We start from the raw sequence: 23,712 nt of genomic DNA on the forward strand, positions 1-23,712 counted from the left end.
AGAATGGGCAATGGATACACAGTAACTATTTCCTCAGTTTTCTGCAACAGTAGAGGACTGTATTTGAAACGTATAAGACATAATGCTTCTCTGTAGGTCCAGTTTATGTGACGAGCAAAAGCAAAGCAACATCAGGACAAGTCTGGGGACTTTGGATGGCTCGAGGACAGTAGGATCCACAGTCCGCTGGTTCTTGCCCGGGGCGGCAGTGAGTGGGATGGACACACTTGGCTGGCTATCATTAGCTCTCTCTTGTGCCTTTCCTGCGGCCAAGGGATTGTGAATCAATCAACGTCGTTATTCAATAAAGCTCCCTGACTGCACGTGGCTCAAAGCACTAAACAACTAAATCTAATTTACCTGGAATACAAAGACATGTCACATCTCCGCAGATGAGAATAAATGCCCTTTAAATACAGATTATTTTTTAACATATCTATGGGTCCAAATTGGTTGGAGTCAGTGGAACCACTGACGTCTTGCGCAGCAAAAATGGAATCCATATGGCCAAGGATCCTTCTCCCTGTCCTCCTCCTGAGCCCCAACCGAAGACCAGGGCTGCTCCCAAGCTCTGAGTGCGCTGCCCTTGAAGAGATGAACAGCTAGTGTCCAAAAGCAGTGATAACTTACACCCAGAGGGCACTTCCAGAAATGTAACTTGATGAGGGTGATTAACTCTTCTGATCAATTTTGCTTTGGGTTCATATGCATTTAATGACTTTTTATTCCATTTAATAATGATAAGGCTGTTTAACACGATCACTTGTTCCTCAATGTCAATTTTGCAATTTTCATCTTGCTGTGCCGATTTCCTCTGACCTTCCTAAAAGACTGCTATGGATGGGTCTTCGCTTTCTTCTGCTAAAACAGGAACGCATGTTGAGAGATGAAAATTTTACCAAGGATACAAAATTGATGCAATTCAAAAGTGTCCAACTTCCTAACTACAGCCACAGACAGAAGCCATCTTCGAAGAGTGCAGTTCTCACCTGAAATCCAGAGACTTACTTGTTATTATTTACATCTGAAATTACAGTCCTAACCAGACACTCTGATTGGTGAATTGCTTCAGGAGCTGCCTCCATATGCAGAATCCCTGTCTTGGCTACTTCTCCATCAGAGAGGCCAAGAGAGAAATAATGATATGCTACCAGAAGCTGGATGCCCGTGTTTGGGATAACATAACGAAGTTCAGAGCGCCATGTTTTATCTTTTCTTCCGCCCTCCAAGTCTAAAGATGTAGGCTGACATTTAGAACATGTGAGTACTTCTTCAACCTCCATCTGTAAGCGGAAAATAGTTCATTAAATAAATGTCTGTCGGTAGTACAGCTTGAACATAAAGTCTGGTATTTTATTCGGCCCCGAAGTTTTCTAAAATGATAATGAGCCAGTTCATAAGCACCCTCATTATGTTAATCCAGATTCCTTCAGGAGCAACCAGGATAAAAGCCGGGGCTGACAGAACCTATTGGTGGATGAACAGAGAACTCCCTGCCCTCACATGTCTGTGGTGCATGTTGGTGTGACCGAAATGCTTTGTTCCTAATCTTTTGAGCTGTTCCTTCATTAGACATGTAAAGCTTGCCCCGTCTTAATTTGGCTAGAAGCAGCATGCAGATCATTTGTATTTTAGGAAGGGCAATGAGCACCCAGAAATGTGACTGAAATATTACTGCTGGGCCGATTAGGGAGGTTACAAAGCTGCCTGTGTCTGCTTTGGACAATTGTAACAGGGTGACTGCTCTCGTGCTGGCTGCATTGGGCAGCTACTGAGCATGAAGAGGAGGATCAGAGCATTCAGAGCACCTGAATCACAAGTTCACTACCCAAAAGATTTCACGACTCAGGGCTTTTAAGGGCAATGCCAAGTGAAGACTGTTATTTGGGGGGAGGTTTTAAACTCTGAAGCCTTGCAAAGAGAATTACATTTTAAAGTTCCTTGATTCAAGGATTTCATTCTTTTAAGTAGATGCAAGCCCAACTATTATATGAGATCTTTTCACTCCTTCATTCGCTCAACAAATATTATTTTACTTCAAAAATTATACACACTTAAGATGCACCAGCACCATGTTGGATGTCAAGAATGAGATAATAAGAAAGTCACATTGTCTATCCACATGGCACTTACAATTTTGTAAGTGAGAGTCACAAAAGTGATGGAGGTGTGACGGATATGATGCGGCACAGAAAACTCACTGACCCCAAGTGGGGTCGGAGAAACGGCAAACAGGGGGGTGGCCAGGAAAAGCTCCAAGAAAAGGGTGAAAGCTGATCTAATTCTTGCAGGAAGGGCAGGATTGGCTGTGGGGGCTACAGGGCTGACAAGTGGAACTTGGGGGATAAGGATGTAGCACCTGTGAACCACAAGTTGGGGAGGGGGAAGACATCCGGCCACCTTGCACAGAGTTGCCATACATCATGAAGGCTCAGGAGATTTGCATTTGGGAGAGAGGATCCTGGCTGATCTGGGGAGAATAGTTCAAGCCAATATCTGAGTCTCTAGGCAGCCAAACTAGATGCCACCAAGTCCACGAAATCACATTTTCCCTTATACCTTAGGAGAGCCCCCCTTGGGAGTCTTATTTCAGTCTAACATGAATGGCAGTTCAATTTTCTAGTTCACAGGCTATTTGTAATAGAGAGGAGGAAGGGAGAAGGGTCAAGCCTTAGCGGCAGTCGCAATACCGGCTGCCATTTATGGAGTGGCGACCTTGTTCTGGGTGCTGTGTCCAGATCTCCAGTTCTCACTACAATCACATGGGGTAGATCGTATTATTCATCCCATCAGACAGATGAAGAAAGTGAATTTCTGAAGGTGAAGTGATTTGGCCAAAGTCACACAGCTGGTAAGTGATGTGAGTGGGGCTGGTTCCGAGGCCTTTGAAAGCCAACAGCTACATCCTCAACAAATACATTCCTGGGCTGAAGGGAAAGCACAGTGGGCAGCCGGAGCACAATGCAGAACAGATACCGGTATTTAGAAAGCAGACACCAGGTACTGGGTTAAAGATGGCCAAGTGAACACACCTGTCTAATTTTGCTTCCGTCTGAGACCCTACTAAAATTATCATTAAAAAAAAAAAAAAAAAATTACTACGGGATTTGGAGAACGGAAGAGGAGGCAATCACACGTCATTTGGGAAGCCAGAGGAGGCCAGGTCATCAGCAGCCAGGAGAATGCTGATTCCTAAGTCAGCAGTGGGGAAAGGAGAGAACGAAGTCTGTTTACATGCAGAATCCCCACATGACAGAGCTTTCTAGCAGGTCCACCATCCAAATAATAGAATTTCCAGGAAGAGAAAATGAAGGAATCATGCAAGAACATTTCCTAGAACTAAAACACTTCACCAAGTGCCCGCCATAATGAACACAAGTAAACCCAGGTCATGTGAAGCATCTTCCAAGCTTCCACAAATCAAAACAGGGCGTCTAAAAGGGTTCTGCAAGCAGCATGGTTTTAGGCCTCTCTACAACAACACTGGGAGCTGGAAGACAAGAAAGCTGAGGAAAAATGAGATCCAACCGAGAATTCCATACTCAGCCAAATAAGTGGTCTGGAGAGTAAAATGAAAACTTCCCCAGTTTTTGACATTTGAACTCTCAGAAAATTTTATTTTTCACACACCCTTTTCCAGGAAACTATTGGAGGATATGCTCCATAAAAACGAAGGAGTAAATCAAGTATGAGGAAGACATGGGAACCAGAATAAAAGAGAGGCAAAGGGAAGCCTGAAGCTTAAGGAGGAGAACTCGGACCCTTGGAACAGCCGAATACCCGGTAAACAGAAGGCAGTCAATCAGTCCAGACGGGCAAGTCGGAAGGCTCTGAAGAGGCTTCTTCAAGAAGACAGAACTGGGGCACCTGGGTGGCTCAGTCGGTTGAGCATCCAACTCTTGATTTCTACTCAGGTCATGATCTCATGTTTCGTGGGGTTGAGCCCTGTGTCAGGCTCTGCACTAACAGCGTGGAGCCTGCTTGGGATTTTTCTCTCTCCCCCTCTCTCTGCCCCTCCCCTGCTTGTGCTCTCTTTCTCAAAATAAGAAAAAACAAACTAAAAAAAAAAAAAAAAGACAAAACTGACAGAATGCTTGTGCTCTCTCTCGCTCTCAAAATAAAAAAAACAAACATTAAAAAAAAGACAAAACTGACAGAATGCTCAATGTGTTTATATATAATAATAGGAGATCTTTCAGTGTTAAAGTACTGTTGATGGACTGGTGCTATACACAAACTGTCCCAGAAATGTACTTTTTTTAATATCATAAAAGTATCTATCTGTAACAGATTAGAAAGTGGGAAAAAAAAAAAAAGCTAGTCCTTCAACACAGATAGTTTGAGAAGCACTAATTTAGACAATGGGTTGAATCAGAAATAAATACACAGAAAACTGAAGCAAATTTTTAAAAAAGACAATTATTGACTTGAAAGAAAACAAAATTGTGCAGGAAAGGAAAAGTAATTATTGTTTTCTCCATGGTTGAGCTGTGAATAGCATATAGAGTCAAAATAATGTAAACACTGAATGTTGATTTAGCTGAAATTATGATGAATTATCTTTGGAGGATGGAAAGTGAGCATGTGTGGTAGGGATGGGAGAAAAAGCAAGAGTTAAGTCCTCATCTTCCATAGTGGAAAATCAATAGAGCTGAAAAGAGAAAAATAAACAAGTAGCACACACCATGTTATTTACAGATATGGAAGGAAATTTTTAAGTCGGCTAAAACATTTAAAAGTGCTTCCCTGTGGCAGAGGGCTGATGGGGGCAAGGCAGGCTGGGGACCAGCACTTCTCTTAACAAACCTTACAGAACTTGTCTCTCTGAAGTAGTGCCTGTGTAACTAACAAAACTAAAAATCTGGCAGTGCCCAGGTGGTCAGTAGGTTAAGCGTCTGACCCTCGGTTTTGGCTCAGGTCGTGATCTCACAGTTCCTGAGATCCAGCCTCAGGCTCTGTGCTAACAGTGCAGAGCCTGCTTGGGATTTTCTCTCTCTTCCTCTCTCTGCCCCTTCCCTGCTCACACACTCTCTCTCAAAAATAAACAAACATACATTAAAAAAAAAATAACTAAAAATATGTAGTCCAGGGCAAACAATTCTGCATATATTTCAACAGGTAATAAGATTACCTAAACCAACAGATTATTAAAGACTGTCACATGATATAATAATCAATGCTACTGGGGGGCTATGTTCCAGATAATATGTTTAAGAAGGCACTTAAGTATATAGCACATTTCACAAAGATATCTCTGTAAAATGGCTAGAGGAAAAGAAAAGATTTAGTATTTCAAGGGGTAAATCCTCAGCCAATTAGAAAATATCATTATCTGGGGCACCTAGGTGGCTCATTCAGTTAAGCATCCAACTTCAGCTCAGGACATGATCTCACCGCTTCTGAGTTCAAGCCCCACGTTGAGCTCTGTGCTGACAGCTCAGAGCCTGGAGCCTGCTTCAGATTCTGTGTCTCCCTCTCTCTTTCTGCCCCTCCCCCGCTCATGCTGTCTCTCTCTCTCTCTCTCTCTCTCTCTCTCTCTCTCAAAAATAAACATTTTTAAAAATAAAAAAAAAGAAAAGAAAGAAAATATCACTATCGAAGCCAAATCTTTCCATTAGGGTTCCAGGTAGTATATAGAAAGCTAACCTTGACTATCAAAGAGTCTTAAAGAATAGTAAGTCTAATGATCAATCTTGATAACTTCAAATAATTCATGAAAATATATTCAATATATAATTCATGAATATATATTCTCTCTCTGTGTGTGTATATATATTCTCATATATTCTGATACTCTGTGAGACATGGGTTCTTAGAGATAAACTCCTGGGGATATTTCATTAACCCTACATTGTAACATGGAAACACAAGTTGGCTTATAAATTCCCTTACATGTTGTCAATCTATTTTGTACAGGTTTTTAAGATATTAAGAATCTGTGCTAAATTTATCAAGGCTTAAAGATGACATTATACCACAAACCATATTATTATAATTAGACATTGTTGAGCATCCAACTGCATTCTATCTGCTGGAACAAATACAAAGACAGAGACAGCCTTTGCCCCAGGGACTCCACTCTAAATAGATGATCGGCTAATTCAAAGGGGGAAAGAAAGAACACAGCAGCTAAGAAAGGCAGCACCATTTTTATCCTTGTTTCTTTGGAAGAGATAAGGTGATTTAAAATGCTGAAGAGGCATGCCTTTGTTCGCAGAATCATAAAATCAGACAATTTAAGAGCGTGAAAAAGAGCTTTGGAGACCATTTAATCCATGAGTGTTGAGCATAAGAAGAAGGGGTAAACTCCATGAAAGGGTGTGTGAACGCTTCATGCATTTTCCTAGGGAGAGGGTCCTCAGTGTTCATCAAATTATCAAAGAAGCTTATGAAACTTTGCCTAATCCAACTCTTTCATTTGGCAAATGTATGTGTTTTGAAGCTAATAGGACTCAGACTTGTAATGTATGTGTTTATTCAAGAGAAGGGAGGCCTGGGGAGGAGACAGGATCTGTCCAGCAGGCAACCAGAAAGCCAGTGGCCACAGTGGGAAACGAATCTGGTTTCCTGACTTCCAGTGTGGGTATCTCTGCCCATCTCACTGCCTCTAGCTTCTGCCTGTTTACAAATCACCACATGTTTAGGTAATTATATCAGTCTTAACATAAGGAGTTAATTTTTAAGAAGTGGTCAGAGATTTTTAACATATTTCTACCAAGTTGCTCAAACCAGAAATCTGTGTAGCATCTCTGGTTCCTTCCCTTCCCCTCAATACCCTCTTCCCCAATATCTAATCTGTCATTAAATCTTACTTTTTCTCAGCCTAAGTACTTCTGAGATTGCCTCCATCCTCACATCCAGGTCACCCACCTACCTCTGACCAGGACAGCCTCCTAACCTGACTCCCCGGAGAGGCTGCCAAGGAAAACATACAAGGAATTCAGAATCCAATGGGACGGTTGAGAGTATAATTTAATCCAGTCACGTGGTGACCAAGTAGCCACTATACAGGTAATGAGTTAAAGGAAGCAAAGGGGAATAACGAACAATGGTGAAAGCCTCCCAAAGGAAATGGAATGCAGTGGGTTGTAATAAATCCCAGTGGAAGGTACGGTCATGGAAGGCCTCCACCAAGGGAAGTCAGAAACTGACTGTAAGAAAGGGCCCAGTGTGTTCCCCAGTGCCATGGTAGACGGTAGGTAGCACCAGGTCCTGGTGATTGAGAAGCAACAGCGTTTTGATCCTAATTTTTTTGACCTAGCACCCCCAGCCTGCCTACGGTGGGTGGTAAAGTTGCTCCTCTTAACTAACTTGGGTAAGTGACTTTACAAACTGAGGTGGTTTCGAAAGAAGTACCTTAAACTTATAATTTAATACTGTTAACTAAGAGGACTAAGATCTGTAATTCTCAGGACAATCTGTGTACCTTTGTTTTTTTTAAAACAAGCAACGGTTGATAGAGCATATTGGTGAACCCATGTGATTTATTGCAGATGTGGGACTTTTAAAAAAACTTTCAAAAGATGTACTCAAATTTGACCAGGTTGGTATAAGTTTTTAGAATATTTAAAATAATATGGCTTGTGATACTTAAGAATTTTGATTTATTATATTTGCAAGAAATGCTTCAATGCTTAAGAAGCCTATTGCCTGTGAGGGTTATCAATCTTCCCAACCAGGCATTTGCAGAGCTTGAAAGAAGTCAGATATATTAAACAAATCTATACATGTGCTATAATGTGTTTAAGACCATTTAATTGGCTAATGGTATAATTAGGGATAAATGTTTAGGGGAATTTAATACACATTAAAGAAAGTGATTGCTCTTGTTTGCAGCTCTAATTTAAATACCTGCAACTGTAAATAGTTCTCCCTGAAGATTACAAGACACTCTATATATGGATGATGTTCACACTCTATAAAAATACATATGTTTTCATAAAAATAGAACGGTGACCCACAACCTGCCGCAAGCTGCCCACAAAATGAACCCCTTCTCTGAAATAACCAGTCCAGGAGACCAGCCTGTGAGACTTTTAGGAGGTCCAACTGCTATCTCTAGTAATAATCCAAGAAGCCAAACAATAACTTTCATAACAGTCAACCCAAAATGGTCAGGACTTGATGAATCACTGACAGCTTTCCTAATTGTTGTCCCTGCTTCCAACATGGGACCAACTGGAATAAACCAAATATGTACCCCTAACTAAACACATAGAATGCCCCACTTCTGGTTGGTCTGCCTACAGCTCCCCATGCCAATTATGGCTGCTCAGGACACATCTAAAGCCTTCCCCTTTTTCCCACTCTGCCTGCCATTGAGTCTCTGCCCAAAAGCAAGTGACAGTGTCTGATTCCCTTGTATAGCAAGCTCTGAATAAATAGCCTTTGCTCCTTCTCATTTGGTTGGTCTTCATTCCTTTCCACAAGAAAATACTCCCTTGGACATTATAAGTCCAAACTGACCTAGGTGTTGGTCTCCCCAAATCATCCTCCATGCTGTGGTCAGAGCCACCTTTCATCCTTCCCCTCCCCTCCTCAGTATCCATTCCAAACTCTACCACCCAGGGAACATGGCTTCTCCCAACCCGTCCTGGCCAACCTCCATTGCTGCCTCTCCCCTCTCTGTGCCTTTCTCCCTAGGCTCTGGCTCTACCTCATTTTGGTTCCTTGCGCCTGGAACCTCTTTCCCATCCGTATCGTCTGACTCATGCCTCCTTGCCCTTCAAATCTTAGCTTAGACACCACTTCTGCTCTTTTGTCCTACGTTCCACCCTAGAGGTACTCACCACACTGTTGTCACTTCTTTTTCCTCTGCCTGGCCTTGACCATGAAGCACCACAAGTTCAGAAACCCCCATCTGACTTGCTCACTGTATCTCCAGCTACTAGCTCGGTGCCTGGCATATGAGAGGCATTCAAAAAATGAACTCATCAGTGGGAAGCCAGAGTTCCTACAGGTGGCCAATGGCTGGGAACATTAAATACAGTAATGGTTGTAATGGGCCATACTAACAAGAGGATTTTGATAAGTGCAAACAATCTGCGCTATTTCCAAAGAAGGAAACGTATAGTCAGCTATTTCAATTCAACAAATATTTTCTCAATGCCCCCAAATGCTAGTCCCTAAGCCAGGTGCCAAGGATAGAAAGAAAATAAGACATGAATCCCACTGTCAACCACCCTACGGGGTACTGGAGATATACAGATGATTAAGGTGTGCTCCCTGCCAGCAACAGACTCACATTATAATGGTAATAACAGACACGAAAACAAATGCTCACGACGTACAGAGTACGATAGATGGAATCACAGAAATATGTACAGGGTTTAGAAGCAGCACACGCATTTATGCCCACACAAATCACACTTGTCTACCTTCCTCTCTACACCTTAGATCTTCCTGAAGGGTTGTGTGCAAATTAAATCATTTGAAATGCCTCCAAGGTACCTTTCTGTTTAAAGCAAGCTTGTGGTGAGTCTTCTTAAAATCAATTCCTAATTTAATTCTTTTGTAAATTTGACACTTAAATAGAATAATCTTTTTTCTGCAAAGCAGATCACAATTGTATTACATCCTAAGGAACCAGAATGACCATAGATGAGGGAACACAGTAAACCTTAAGAGGAGGAATTTTCCCTTGGAAGCTTCCTTAGCTGCATTTAAAATACCCCACCAGAAGAGGCCTTCAGGTGTTACGTGTGCAAGGAGGGAGGGGCAGAACACCATCCGGTCACTAGTGCCTGACTCTTAGGGCCTGGCTGACTTATTCAGTCGTCTGAACAAAGCTTGTGCCACTCCTGATACTGCCTCCTTCTCTCAACTCCTGGATGCTAGCGAGAAAGCTCTGTCAACCACGAAGTGTTCCAAAAGCACAAGTGAGAATTAAAATCCGAAAAGCTGCTCTCAAGGGCAGAGGGTAACCCTTCTAGGGTCTTAAGTTCCAGTGAGCAGGAAGCAAATGGTCTCAGTTTCCAGCCTTCTAGTATTTTAGTTCTCGGTGGAACATCTCACAGGGAAAGGACATTACTGGAGACAAGTTACCCTTGAGATGTAAGCTCCCTGAGCCAGACACAGCAAGGAAGCTCCACCCTATGTCAGCAGAGACCGCTGGGCAAAGGGAGCTTTGCTCCCTCAGGTACCCCGGATTGATACAGAGCACGAGAAATGAAGCGGGGTACCTGGGGGGCTCAGTTGGTTGTGTGTCTGGCTTCAGCTCAAGTCATGACCCCACGGTGTGAGTTCGAGCCCCACATCAGGCTCTGTCCTGACAGCACAGAGCCTGGAGCCTGCTTCAGATTCTGTGTCTCCCTCTCTCTGTGTCTCTCCCCTGCTCGTGCTCTGTCTCTCTCTCAAAAATAAATATATATTAGGGGAAAAAATTCTTGGGGAATCTGTGGTTCTGTATGTGTAAAGTTCATAGTACAGTGTCTGGCACAGAGGAGGCTGTCTTAGTTCTGGCTGCTGTAAGAGAACACCAACTGGTTGGCTTGAGGGACAAACATTTTTATTCCTCACAGTCCTGGAGCCTGGTAAGTTCAAGATAAAGGTACCAGCAGATCCAATGTCTAATGAGAACCTGCTTCATGCTCCTTAGATGGCCATCTTCTCACTGTGACCTCACATGGCAGAAGGGCCAAGAGAGCTCTCTAGAGTCTCTTTGATAAGCGCACTAATCCCATTCATGAGGGCTCTACCCTAATACCTAAGGACTTAATTGCCTCCCCAAAGTCCCCATCTCTTAATACCATTATTAGATTAGGTTTCTACACATGAATCGGGTGTTGAGGGTGGGACGCAAACATTCAATCCTCTGCAGAAGCACTTGATAAACAGTGGTTTTTATTACACACTTGTCATTAACACTGCTCACTGAATATTCTGGTTCTCCCCCTTCTGAGCACATGGTGAGATTATACTTCTTGGTCTCCTGCAATTGAGTAGAAACACACGACCAGTTTTGGCCAATGAGCTGTGAGCAGAAATGAGGCATGTCATCGGCACTGGGTGCTGATTTGAGACCCTCCAGAGCTCCCTCTGCCATAGCAACCAGCCAAGTTCTACCAGCCTGGGTCTCAGAGTAAGGATGATGGTGATGTGGAGCAGAGTACTCAGTCCACCTAATCCAGACTTGTAGGATAAGGGAGAAAAACATCTCGTCTTAGGCTGCTAACATTATAGCTTATTTTCCCGCTCTACATCTGTGATGTTAATATCAGTAATGCGAGCAAGAGAGTAACTAATGGAAAATACAAGTCAAATGCCACATTACAGTTTTTCTTGGGCCAAAGATGGTATTAGCTGCTCTGCATACAGATTGCCTCTTCTGTGCCAGGACCTGGACCGATAGCTTAATGTACATGACCTTGACCGATAGCTTAATGTACATGACCTTATTTAATCTCCCCACAAAAAGAATGTCATTATTCCTACTTTATGGAAGGGTTCTGAATTCAAAAAAGCTAACCATGTACCAATACGTTGTTGTTGCTGTTTTTAATGGAAAGGACACAATATGATGTCTATTTGACATTGTATCTCGGATTCTGCCACTGTACCCCATCATTGCACAGAGAACTTTGTCAGCCTTGTTGTTCCATCTCAGACAAACTCAAGTCCGAAAAAAGAAAGAAAGGAGTAGAATTCTATACATTGAAGCAGCAGTTCTTTTGACCTCTGCCTGGAATATTAAAAGTTTAGTACAACTTAAAGACAACACTAGCCGTGAACTCACAGACATAACCAAACAGACAACTGGCAGGTTGGATGGTCCTTAAGGACATCTGTGAAACCTGCTTCCCCTCCTTTCTTTCCATGACAAATGGAGCATCTGACTACCTGGCTTCACACTAGAGGATCCTCAACACTGTATAGAGACATAGTCAGGGCCAGACATTTTGCTGAACCCCAAGCAGACAATGAGGAAGAACCAAAGCCACTGCCTTCAGGACAGTCACAATACAAAGGACAGACTGACAACACCCAAGTAAGCGAGAAAGTACATAAAGTAACCATCAATTGGGAGAAGGACTAGAACGATGCAGCAAACTGGCCTCTGTTCCTTTTGGGAATATCAGCAGCTCTGGGTGCTTAAAGCAGGTCGGTGTGCTGTATACCCCACTGCTACCAACTTGCTGTGAGAGCAAATCTAGACCAAATTCTGCGCATGAGCAGACATTTTATTACGGAGCAGGAAAAGTCCTCAGCCTATTGGCAGGCAAGGAGGGCCCCCTCTCTGCTCTGGTATGGGGGCTAGCACCTTGCTGGAAGAGACAGACACCCAGTACACTTAGGAAAAGATCTACAGGCTTTGCAACAGGACCCCAGAAGCCCTGTGCTGCTGCCGGGGTTGGGCCTCCCACTTCCCACATCTTACCCTGCCGAGGCCAGGAATCTGGCCCTCACTCCTGAGCCATTGTGTGCCCTCAGGGCCAGCTTCACAGGCAAGCCAACAGGGCAGGCACAGAGGAGAGCTCACACTTGGGCTTAACGGTCTACAGTCACCTATTGAATTCCCAATACTTTTATCTTTGAATTTGTGTTTTGTAAGCGAAGTGTACAGGGACAATGCAGCAGATGCCGAGGCTCCGAACCACTGTCTGGCCTCCTGCTGCCTCCCAAGGACAGGTTCTCTGTCCTCCTCCTGATACGGCCTCCTCCTCCAGTCTTTGTCCCACTCCATGACTGTTGCCACACTTTGCCCCCACTGGGGACCAGGACATGAGTGTGGAGATTGTTGGGGTTGGCTTAGGTGGCCTGCAGTGTTTCTGGTTGAAACATGGCATGACTGTCCAAACCCCAAGTTGGCAGCGCCACAGACACAAGCTCCGCGTCCAGCTCAATCAGATAATTAGCATGTCCTGGCTGGCCAGAAGTTGCAATACTCTTGGGTGCCACCTACCCAGGGTGAGCTAGGCAGTGGGCCCACGAAAAGAGCACATGCCTGGCTCCCAGCTGGGCAGTGTCCTGAGACAGAGATTGGCAGGAAACTGGAAATCAGTGGGCCCTGTGAGCAAACAGGATCCCAGAGGAAGACCCCTCACCCCCACCTGGGTGCCTGTGTGGGTCTGCACTCCTCCACATGTATCCCTGTTGCCCTGTTGTTGAGGGAATATGGAGCTAAATAAGAAATTTTTAAAACTACATTACAGGTCAAGAAGGAAACCCTGGAAGAAAGAAAAAGCATTATGTCTCAGTATCTTTAATGGCACTTTTTCCTGTTTTTTGAACAAGGGGCCCTGTATTTTTGTTTTGCACTGAATTCCCCCAATTGTGTAGCCCATGCGGCAGACCCTAACCACCATTAATTTCACCAAACATTACTTCTAATCTTCCTACACTTATTAACCAGGCCTAAGGGGTTGATTCAGATTAGGGCTTTTCATATGCTAATGAGCCATCCCCAGGGTGTCGGATGGAATCAATCTGTTGGTACATTCATTTCAAAGCCAAACACCAGCCAACCCAATATAACAAAGGAAACACACAGGGCCTTGAGAGGCTGTAGAGATGGAGGGAGATTGTTTCAGGTCCTTCAGGCTTCTGTAACAAAAATACCACCGCCTGGGTGGGTTAAACAGTACGCTTTTACTCCCATAGTTCAGGAAAGTTTGGAAGTCCCAAGATCAAGATGCCAGCCAACTAGTGTCTGGTGAGAGTCTGCTTCCTGGTTCATCTCACTGTGTCTTCGCATAGTGGAAGGGGTGAGGAATCTCTCTGGGGTCTCTTTCATAAAGGCACTAATCTCATTCATGAGGACCCGCCTTCGTGACCTAATCACCTCCCAAAGGCCCCACTTCCTAACACCATCACTTTGGGGATTAGGGTTTCAGTATATAGACTTGGGGGCAGTACACAAACATCCAGTCCACAGCAGGATTGCTACTTTCACTAAAGTGAAATTACAAACACAGAGAGGTGCGGTAGATTGAATTTACTTACAAAAAACTTGTCTGCAAAACACACCACCAGTTTCCACTCTTTGTTTTGAGAAATGATTCCAGTTTTGTAGAAACCTATGGGAGTGTTTGTCAAAGGCTGGGGAAAAGGTTTGGAAAGATACACAGCAAGCTGTTGTCAGTGGTCACGTCTGGTGAGGGATGATTAAGTAGGGGTTGGGGGGATTTACTCCTTATTTTTTCAACTTCTTCATCGTTTACATTTTTCATAATGATAGTGATGAAGTTTTGGGGTGATGGGGGGTTCTTGGGGTCCAGAGCCAACGGCCAAGAAAGTATTCTTGAAGACGTCTTTGGTGCAAAAAGGTGATTTTATTAAAGCACTGGGACAGGGCCCATGGGCAGGAAGAGCTGCACCATAAGTGGGGGATGGTGGTGACTTTCATGGACTCCGGGGAGATAAAGTCAAGAGGGAGTTTCCAAAGAGACTTTCCCATGCTAAAGACTTACTGGAGGCCTAGCTATTTTCAAACTAAGGGTGTTTTTCCCTCTACCAAAGCATTAACATTAAGACTATAGGGAGTTCCTGGACCTGATGGGATTCCCTTTTTCTGGTAGACTGGTGAAGACCCTCATATGTTTTTTGTCCCTTCCTGTTTTCAGGTAGCTGGGAGTGTCCAAGGAATATCATACAAGTCCCACCTGGGTGGGGGGGGGGGGGGGGGGGGGTTGGGGGGGTGGGGGGGGTGAGGGAGGGGGTTGCTGTTAGCCTGTATTTTGTCATCAACATGCTCCCTCATCAACAGCAGCAGGTCCAGTGGCTTTGGAGTCCATTTGTGTTCTAAGAATCAACTTTTGTTGTAAATGAAGCACCACAGAGCATCTAAGATACCAGGGTGTGTGCTACAGGTTCGAACCAGACACTGCATAATTTGGGGCGATTACTTTCTCTGTGCCTTAATTTCCTCCTACATAAAATGAAGATGACATTAGGCCTGCTTTATAGCATATGTGTGATTAAGTGAACTAATCCATATAAAAGACTTAAAACAATGCCTGCATTTAGCAGTTAGCACATAGTAAGCACTGGCCTGAGGGCCAGGCAGGGACAGGGAGATTACCATCAACTTGACCTCAGGGTCCACAGAACCAGGTCCAGGGGTCTTGAGCAGAGTGGGCCTCAAGCAAGGCTGTTCTGCACTGCCCTGACCCTCCTGGAGACAGAGACCTCACTGTACCGAACAGGATGGCCTTGATGGGGTTTCGGGCGGTGGGCAGAAAGAGCTACACTGAGGCTGTGAAGGGTGTCTGGTTATATACTGTGGAGTTGGGGGAGGCAGAGTCAAGAGGAAGTTTCTTAAAAGGATTTCCATATGCTAAAGACGATTTACAGATTACTGGAGGCTTAGTTATTGTCCAGCTAGGGTCTTTTTTCCCTCTAGCAAAGCATGATCCTGAAGATAGTAGGGAGTTCCCGGAGATGAGGCTATTGATAAGACTGCCTTTTTCTTATAATATTACCCAGGTATCTTGTAAACTGATGGGGACTCTAGCAGGTTAACCATTTGTTTTCTGTGTTTTCCTTTGTTCTTGGGCAGCCAGGAGTGCCTGAGGAATGTCATCCATATCCCCCTGGAGGGAGGCGGTGTTTGCAGCTGTGGGCTTGCCTTACGCTCCCTCATGAGTCTCCCTGGAGAGTTGGAACCTCACTCCCGGTTCCTTGGCCTGCAGCGCCCACTGCTGAGTGGACCACCGGCCAGGAGAGGAGAGGCTTCCTCCTTTCCCAAACCCTGAGAAAACTGGCAACACCAGACACAGCACCATGCGGCTTGCCCACCCCCCTCCCGCTCCCCCCAGACCCCCTGCAATGGATAGGAGCTGCCTGGTGCAGGGGGAAGAGGTTTCCCTTGACCCTCTGAGGGCCCCCTGCTGGGTCTGAAAAGTAAACTGGCAAAGGCAGGTTAGCAGGAGAAAAGCACACAAATGTATCTGGTGTAAGTTTTACATGACACAAACACCTTCACAAGGAAATGAAACCCCTAAGCATCAGTGAGACTGTACTTTTATGTCAGGTTTATGAAAAGTGGACAGTTGTGAAGGAATATGATAGCTTAAGGAGTATAAAGTGCAGTAAACCGGGGGTTTGTTCGGATTCGTCTTGGCATCCCTTGGCCTTCGGAGACAAGGACACTCCTTTTCCCCGGGTACCCCTCTCACATGAAGGTTCCAGGATGAAGGGCAAAGGGGAAGAGCTCAGAGTGGCTCTCCTGCTTGAAGTATTCAATATGCCAATTGGGTAACAGGTCCTGGACTCTATCATCGGGACCCCTGGACTTTCAGTTGAATGCAGTGACACCAAAGGCAATGAACACTGATCCCCCTGAACTGAGTCAGCCCTGGGATTCCCAGACTCACTAGAAGAAGGGAGCCTCAGGGAGAGCAGGACCAGACTTCCTCCCCATATGGGACTGTGGGGATGGGGCGTCCAGAGTTTCCACTGGTCGTTACCTCAGGTCACTTTTCGGGGCCACGAATCATAAAGCAGAAGGCCCCAGCTTCACGAGCCAAGGCATTAGTCTCCCACCTGAGGATTTTCAGAAGTAGAACCACACTGCTTGAGACAGTGAATTCTATTTCCCCAATTTCACAAATCAATTAGACATCATGTCTATTCATTCCTTCTTTTCTATCCAAACAATCTGATAGGTGATTGCCGTCTTACCATCATGCACTCACACCAAGATACACACAAAAAATGACTACTGAAGAGACACTCTAAAGACATGGATGGCTTATAAAGAGGACAGAAATGCATTCACCACCCCTCTCCTTGGACTCGGAGGCAGGTGCCAGATGTGCCGCGGAGCTGCAGCGCCAGTACGAACGGCAGCACATTTTTTCTCTGCCCCATAAAGTAGCAATAACAAGTCTTTAATCAGAAAGCTTCATCATCCGAGCGGAGGCTCGTGCCTTTACCGGCACCTGTGATTAGGAACCTCTCTGCTCACAATGAGCGCCTTTCTGTGAAAGGAAGCGGTGCCTTCGGAGGGGCTAGCCTGGCAGCGGCAGCAAGGGAGGCCTGACTGCTTGCTGGCTCTCCTCGAGCCCCCGGCCCTCGCACAGTATGGGGGAGAAGTGTCGAGAGGACGCTGGTCGACGTGACCCAGTCCCTCCTCCAGCCGAGCACTGACTCACTGTTCCTACCCCTCAGACACTCCCCGCACCCAAGTGGCAGGCACGGTGCCGGCCAAGGGCGTAACAGCGGGCAAGCCTATCACCTTCTTCCCCTTCATTGAGCTCAGAGTCTAGTGGAGCCGTGGGCCATAAAACAAGTGCCTCAGGAGCTTGTGTGCCCTCCAAAAGCCATGCCCCTCCCTCTGTATTACAACCGTCACTGAACAGCAGCTGCCCCCAGGAACCAGGCAGCACCATGTTCATGCCAACGGAATGGGGCGGACAGGACTCGGGGAGACTTCGCATCAAGGCATTAAGGGGAAGATGTGCTCTCGAGCCCCCCTTTCTCCTTCTGCCCCGGCTGGACGCTGAGGACTCAGAGCCTCCGGAAGATGGCAGAGCCATCTTATATGGCTTTCCATCTTATATGGAAAGAGCTTGGGGCCTTGAATCACCCGGGAGAGAACTGCCTAACAGCCAGGAACACCTGCCCTGGATGGCTAGATGCGGGAGAGAGAAAATTCTATTGCATGAAGCCACTGAGATTTGGAGGTTTTGTCTCTGCAGCTGGCATTTTCCTAGTTAATACAACACTATAGTCGGACAAAGCAAAGGATGTTATGGAACATCCAGCACCTCCAGGACCACTCCCCAGAGAGATGAATTTCTGAGCTGTAACCTGCAATAGAAGCAGGTAGAGGCATTCTAATGGATGCAAGGCTAAAAAACAGTTTTCCAGGAGGAAGGAATAGCACACACCTGGGCCTGGAGGAAGAAGGAGAATATGAGAAGCTCAAGGAGCTGAAAAGCGTGGGCAGCTGCAGAGCAGCAGTGGTGAAGCTTGAGGAGGGTTGAGGCGGGAGAGCAGCCGAGGGTTGGATCAGCACACGCAGACCTGCAGCTTGCCCCTGAGGGGCGTGGCTTTTCATCAGGGAGGCGGCGTGGTGAGATTTATGTTTTAGAAGGACGGCGGTGCCTGAGGAGTGGAGAGGGAATCGGAGAGTTCTTGGAAGAACACATGTCAGTTATTTCCTCCTCCTGCCAGACATGCACAAGGACAATGCCGCTGGAAGGATGTGAGTGGCCTACTGCTGGAGCCTGGAGGAGATCCCAAATCCCATAAAGGCCTCAGGAGGTTTTAAGGAGCCGGTGCTGGGCCACTGGAGGACAGCTTTAGTGGTCCTTGTGGAGCACATGCCAGGGCACCAGGTGAACACCCAGGGCCTTGAAGGAGGCCTGCATGTAGGAGGGAGGCTGAGATGAGGACCTCCAGCCCCTCACCGATGGCTGAGGGGCACCAGCCAGCTGGGCTCGTGAGGCACCCATTACGATCTGTGGCACACCCTGGGAACTTGCTCTGCCTGCAGACTCATGGACCCAGGCACCCTTCGAGGCCACCGCGAAGAGCCAGATGTTCTTGCTGTTGGAAGATGACTGTCCCCACCTGGGGAAGCATGAGACCCAACTACCACCATTCCACCTCCAACCCTTTGCCCATCACACATGCCCATGCACCCTTCCTCCTGGGTGCTTCTCCTTTTAAAGCTCCCAAACACAAAAAGGGAGATTGAAGCCCTTTCCCAAACCTTGACGCTCTCTCCAAATGCCTATGACTGCTTACCCTTGCACTAAAGCACAGGAAAGAACGTGCACGCACACACATTAAACTTCTGAAGGGGCTCAGCTGAGAAGAGACAGTGTTTATGGAGGACTGCTTGCCCATATACTCCTCTAGATACTCTTAATCTATGCCTTGGTTAAACCAGCAATGCATAGAGAACGTGAAATACCTCCCTTTGATCCCTGTAGGGAGTTTTTGCTGAATTCTTCTAGGGTATGATGTCGCAGGCAGATACAAGTGATAAAACACAGGCGGAAGAATTTGTCATTTCTTCTGGGAGGATGTTGCTGAGGATTCTGCTCACTGAATTCCACAGGGGTCCTGTCTGTGCAGCCTGGTGGGAGAAATTTCTCTCTGGTCTAAGTTCCAGGAATTATTAAGCTGCTTCTGACCAACTGACGTGTGACTCACGGGACTGATTGTTTCCCGCTTTTTGAGCTGGTTGCTAGGAAGCCAAATTGGGGGCCTAAGTTTCCCTGGCAAAGACTCAGAGTCTCATGGAGCACATTTTGTATTCCCATTTTCTTATTTTTCCCACCTTTGCCCCAACTTCCTCACTTTGCTAATCTTTGTTTCATCTTGTGTAGTGCATGTATATTTGCAACCCACCTTAAATCCTTTTTGGAACAAAGTAGGAGTGAAAATAAATAAATAATAGAACTATTAGCTATCTTTTGCCATCATTATTGGAAAGCAGTTACTAACAACCAAAATATAACTTTCCTGAGTTATATGGCTCCTGTTAATTAGGATACAAACTAGAAGTACTTCATAATTCTCTTCAGTGCAGAATTCTGTTCTGTTTTAGCAAACAGAATAGAAAAGGATGCTTGTATATCAGGACTTGGTAAAAGATAAATGTTACAACCAACTAGCTGGGTGTCTAGCATCGGTGATCTTTGGGGCCACTCAACAAATAGACTTCAACAGTTTTTTATTCAGAGCCAAATTCTTGTCTCACCATATATGCATATTCTAAGTAACAACTTTGCTGGACTTTTACATTCTATTTTTGGGGATCCTTTCAAGAGAGGGAAATCTTTTCAAGGGAGGGTAATATATTAATTATTGTGTATATTATTATATATAGTTATGGGCAGTCATGTATATATATATTCACATATATAAACTATATGTCATGCATTAATGCAAAGATGGTTCGTGGGATATTTTGGGCACACAGTCTTCTTTGGAAACTACGAACTCTCCTTTCCCCCTTGGCTGCACCTTAGATTCAAGATACATGGGTTGTGCACATTATCCTAAACCCTAATCTTTTTTTTTTTTTTTTTAATTTTTTTTTTCAACGTTTATTTATTTTTGGGACAGAGAGAGACAGAGCATGAACGGGCGAGGGGCAGAGAGAGAGGGAGACACAGAATCGGAAACAGGCTCCAGGCTCTGAGCCATCAGCCCAGAGCCTGACGCGGGGCTCGAACTCACGGACCGCGAGATCGTGACCTGGCTGAAGTCGGACGCTTAACCGACTGCGCCACCCAGGCGCCCCTAAACCCTAATCTTTTATTTGCCTCACCACATAAGGCATCACACACAAAGTCATTTCCTAGCACGTCGACCCCAGCCCTCAAAGCTGCTTATCAGTCACTCTCTCGAACACCTGTTGAATTTTAGCCCCAAGCTTAGTTCTTCCAATGCCATGTGGAATTCTTACAAAATTGGTGCTTTCATTTTCCCCTTCTCCTGTCACTCTGCATTCATTTCTCAACAGATCAATGAACCTGCTCAGAGCAGAACAGAAAAGATTCATTTTGAGGTGCCTGGGTGGCTCAGTCGGTTGGGTGTCCAACTTCGGCTCAGGTCATGATCTCGCTGTTCCTGAGCTTGAGCCCTGTGTCGGGCTCTGTGCTGACAGCTCAGAGCCTGGAGCCTGCTTTGGATTCTGTGTCCCCCTCTCTCTCTGCCCCTCCCCTGCTCACGCTCTCTCTCTCTCTCAAAAATAAATAAACATTTTAAAAAATTAAAAAAAAAAGAAAAGATTTATCTTTACAATTTTCCCAGAAAATGTGCTTTTCCGGCTTTCTCTCCTTCCTCCAGGAATGTTTGAGGCTGCTTGGAGGGATATTGACAAGAAGAGAATAAAATTCCTTCATTTTCATGCGTTGCTTTCCAGGAAATGCCAGCTCTCTGCCTCAATCCTTCTTCTGGAGAAGTTGGGACACATATTAGTTTCCTACTGCTGCTACCACAAACTACCACAGATTCAGTGGCTTAAAACAACACAGGTGTATTATCTGATAGTTCTAGAGGTCAGAAGTCTGAAGGTGGGGTCTCATTGGGCTAAATCAAGATGTCAGAAGGGCTGCATTCCTTCTGGAGGCTGTAGGGGAAAATCCACTTCCTTGCCTTTTGCCGGCTTCTAGAGCCTACCCACATTCCTTGGCTTGTGGCCCCCTTCCTCCATCTTCAAAACCAGCCACAACAGCCTAAGTCTTTTCATGCTGCCATCTCTCTGGTGCTGATCTCCCTCTTCCACTTTAAATGACCCTTGTGATTATATTGGGTCCATTCAAGTAATCCAGGATAATCTCTTTTCTTTAAGTTTATATTTATATTTGAGAGACAGAGAAAGCACATGCATGAGCAAGGCAAGGACAGAGGCAGAGGGAGAAAGAGAGAATCCCAAGTAGGCTCCACACTGTCAGTGCAGAGCCCAATATGGGGCTCGATCCCACAAACCATGAGATTCATGACTTGAGCTGAAATCAAGAGTCAGATGCTTAACGGCTTAACCAAGTGAGCCACCCAGGGTCCCCCAGGATAATCTCTTTATCTGAAAGTCAGCTGATGACTTCTATCCACAGTCTGAAGCCCTCCTTGCCCTGTTATACACACAACAGATTCACAGGTTCCAGAGATTAGGGCCTGGACATTTTTGAGGGGGCATCACTCTGCCAACCACAGCACATGAGTCCTCTAAGAGAAAGTCCACACATAGTCTCCCTTAAGGCATTTAATAAGTTCATATTTCTGAAGACACCAACATATGCAGCTTCTCAGTAGTTACTTTTGATTTCTGTGGCACAGTCATTTCAATAATCGAGAAGCATCTCCCACATTTATTCCATCAAAATCACACTGAAGAAAATTTCATTCAGGAACATTTATTTGCTTTTCCAGTTCACTAATCAAAGGAGAGACAAAAGTTCTCCTGGATTTTGTTTTTCTTTTTAACAAATTTAATGTTTCTTTATATTTGAGAGAGAGACTGTGCATGAGCAGGGGAGGGGCAGAGAGACGGAGACAGAATCTGAAGCAGGCTCCAGGCTCCCAGCTGTGAGCACAGAGCCCAACGCAGGGCTCAAACTCACGAGCCGTGAAATCATATCCTGAGCCAAAGTTGGACGCTTAACCGACCGAGCCACCCAGCGCCCCCTCTCCTGGATTTTCTAACTGACAAGCATCCTTTCCATCAATGTCTGGATATCTGCTGCTTTCAGGTTGTTACTCCTCTGAAGTTGAACATGGCCAAGTGACCCTCAATCCTTCCATAAGCCTGGAAGTGGCACATTCATTTCAGCATGAGAGTATTTAATTGGCATTGCCCCGTTCTCCAGGCCTTTCTTCCCCTACCACAATGATTGCCACAGAGCATGTTAGCATAGATGTGGCAGGAGACTGACACTTCCTGGAATGATGATTGATGAATCAACACACTGAGGGCAGCTGCTTTGGAGAGCTGCTCTGATTTACAGTAGACTTGCATGAGTGAGGAATACTCTTTCATTATGCTAAGCCAGGGATATTCGGGGTTACTTGCTATGAAGAGTGGCAGAACATGTCACCCCAATACATGACCGTAGAACTGAGGACATCCCACCACAGAATATTCCTGTTTTGCATATTGATTATTTTAAACTGTAGGCATCTGAAAACAGTATGTGCAAGGAGAGGCTTTCTGTGATCTCCCCTTACCTGCTTAAAGGCAGATCTTCCAAAAGGAACCCAATTATCACAAATCCCCTCCCTGGGAGTTTCATCAACCAGGAAAGATTGACTTACCAGAGGAGAGGAGACTAGGGGTCAATGCCACAACCTGACAAACTTAGTCACAAACTATCATATCTCTCATTTACTCTTTTAAGGGCCCATTCATCTTTCCTAAAAATCATTTAGTCTCCCCTAAGAGGCCCACATACCCCCTTCCCCTTTCCCTATTAAGATGGTATTTAATCTCAAATTCTAAGCCACCTCAGAGAGTTACTCATTTCCCCTGGGTATCTCCCATGCATGCATGACATATATATGTCAATAAACTTGTTCATTTTTCTCTTTTGAATTTGTCTTTTATTACAGGGGTCTCAGCCAAGAACTCAGAAGGGCAAGTAGGAAATTATTCCTACAGTTACTGTAACATAATGTTGCCTACCTTGATGGGTATATGGTCTATCTATGAACTAAAAGTACCTTCTTCAATACTACCACCAAAAGAAGGGAAATGATAACATTATCATTAAGGACATTACTGGCATCCCACTCAAGCTGGAGTTTATCTGACGCACTTCCTAAGCTGTCAGATTCTACTTTCGTGATATTTATGAAAGTCCACCACAATACAGTAAGGAACGAATATTAATCTAGATATTCTTATATTGACAAAAAAAATGAGCTTTAGAATCCTGATATATTATGTAACAAAATATTTTGCTTGTTAACATAATATTGATGATGAACTTAATAATAATTGTTAATCCTTATTGATGATGCACTGAAGGCTCAGAGGGAAAACCTTTTGGTTAAAGGGGGTCACTGACAAATGCTGACAAATGCTCAGCAACCAGGGGATTTCAGAGCACTGATCATAGTCTGTGGTTGGGATTTAGAAACCAACTCCATATTAAAGTGGAGTTAAACTTTTGTTTTCTTTCCTGCATTCCTAACAATCACTAGAATAGCCGGTGCTTTGGGCACAGATGTTCTGGGCACAGTGGTATATACACGGCAGGATTCTAATAAATACTTGTTGAATGGTAGTATAATCCTCATGGCACCTGATATTCA

General features: G+C 45.0%; 1 long non-coding RNA gene across 1 annotated transcript in view; it reads right to left on the reverse strand.

Annotated features, from left to right (window-relative positions):
• Positions 1 to 408: 408 nt before the first annotated feature.
• The window catches only part of LOC121016843 (uncharacterized), a 67,364-nt gene continuing 44,060 nt past the window's right edge, over positions 409 to 23,712 (reverse strand). Inside the window, exon 2 of the long non-coding RNA XR_005784489.1 lies at positions 409 to 1,283. This is a non-coding gene — a long non-coding RNA (uncharacterized LOC121016843). The remainder of the gene's footprint in view (positions 1,284 to 23,712) is intronic.

This window comes from Herpailurus yagouaroundi, unplaced genomic scaffold (assembly GCF_014898765.1).
Source record: "Herpailurus yagouaroundi ecotype Mexico unplaced genomic scaffold, PumYag 213, whole genome shotgun sequence".
NCBI classification, from domain to species: domain Eukaryota; kingdom Metazoa; phylum Chordata; class Mammalia; order Carnivora; family Felidae; genus Herpailurus; species Herpailurus yagouaroundi.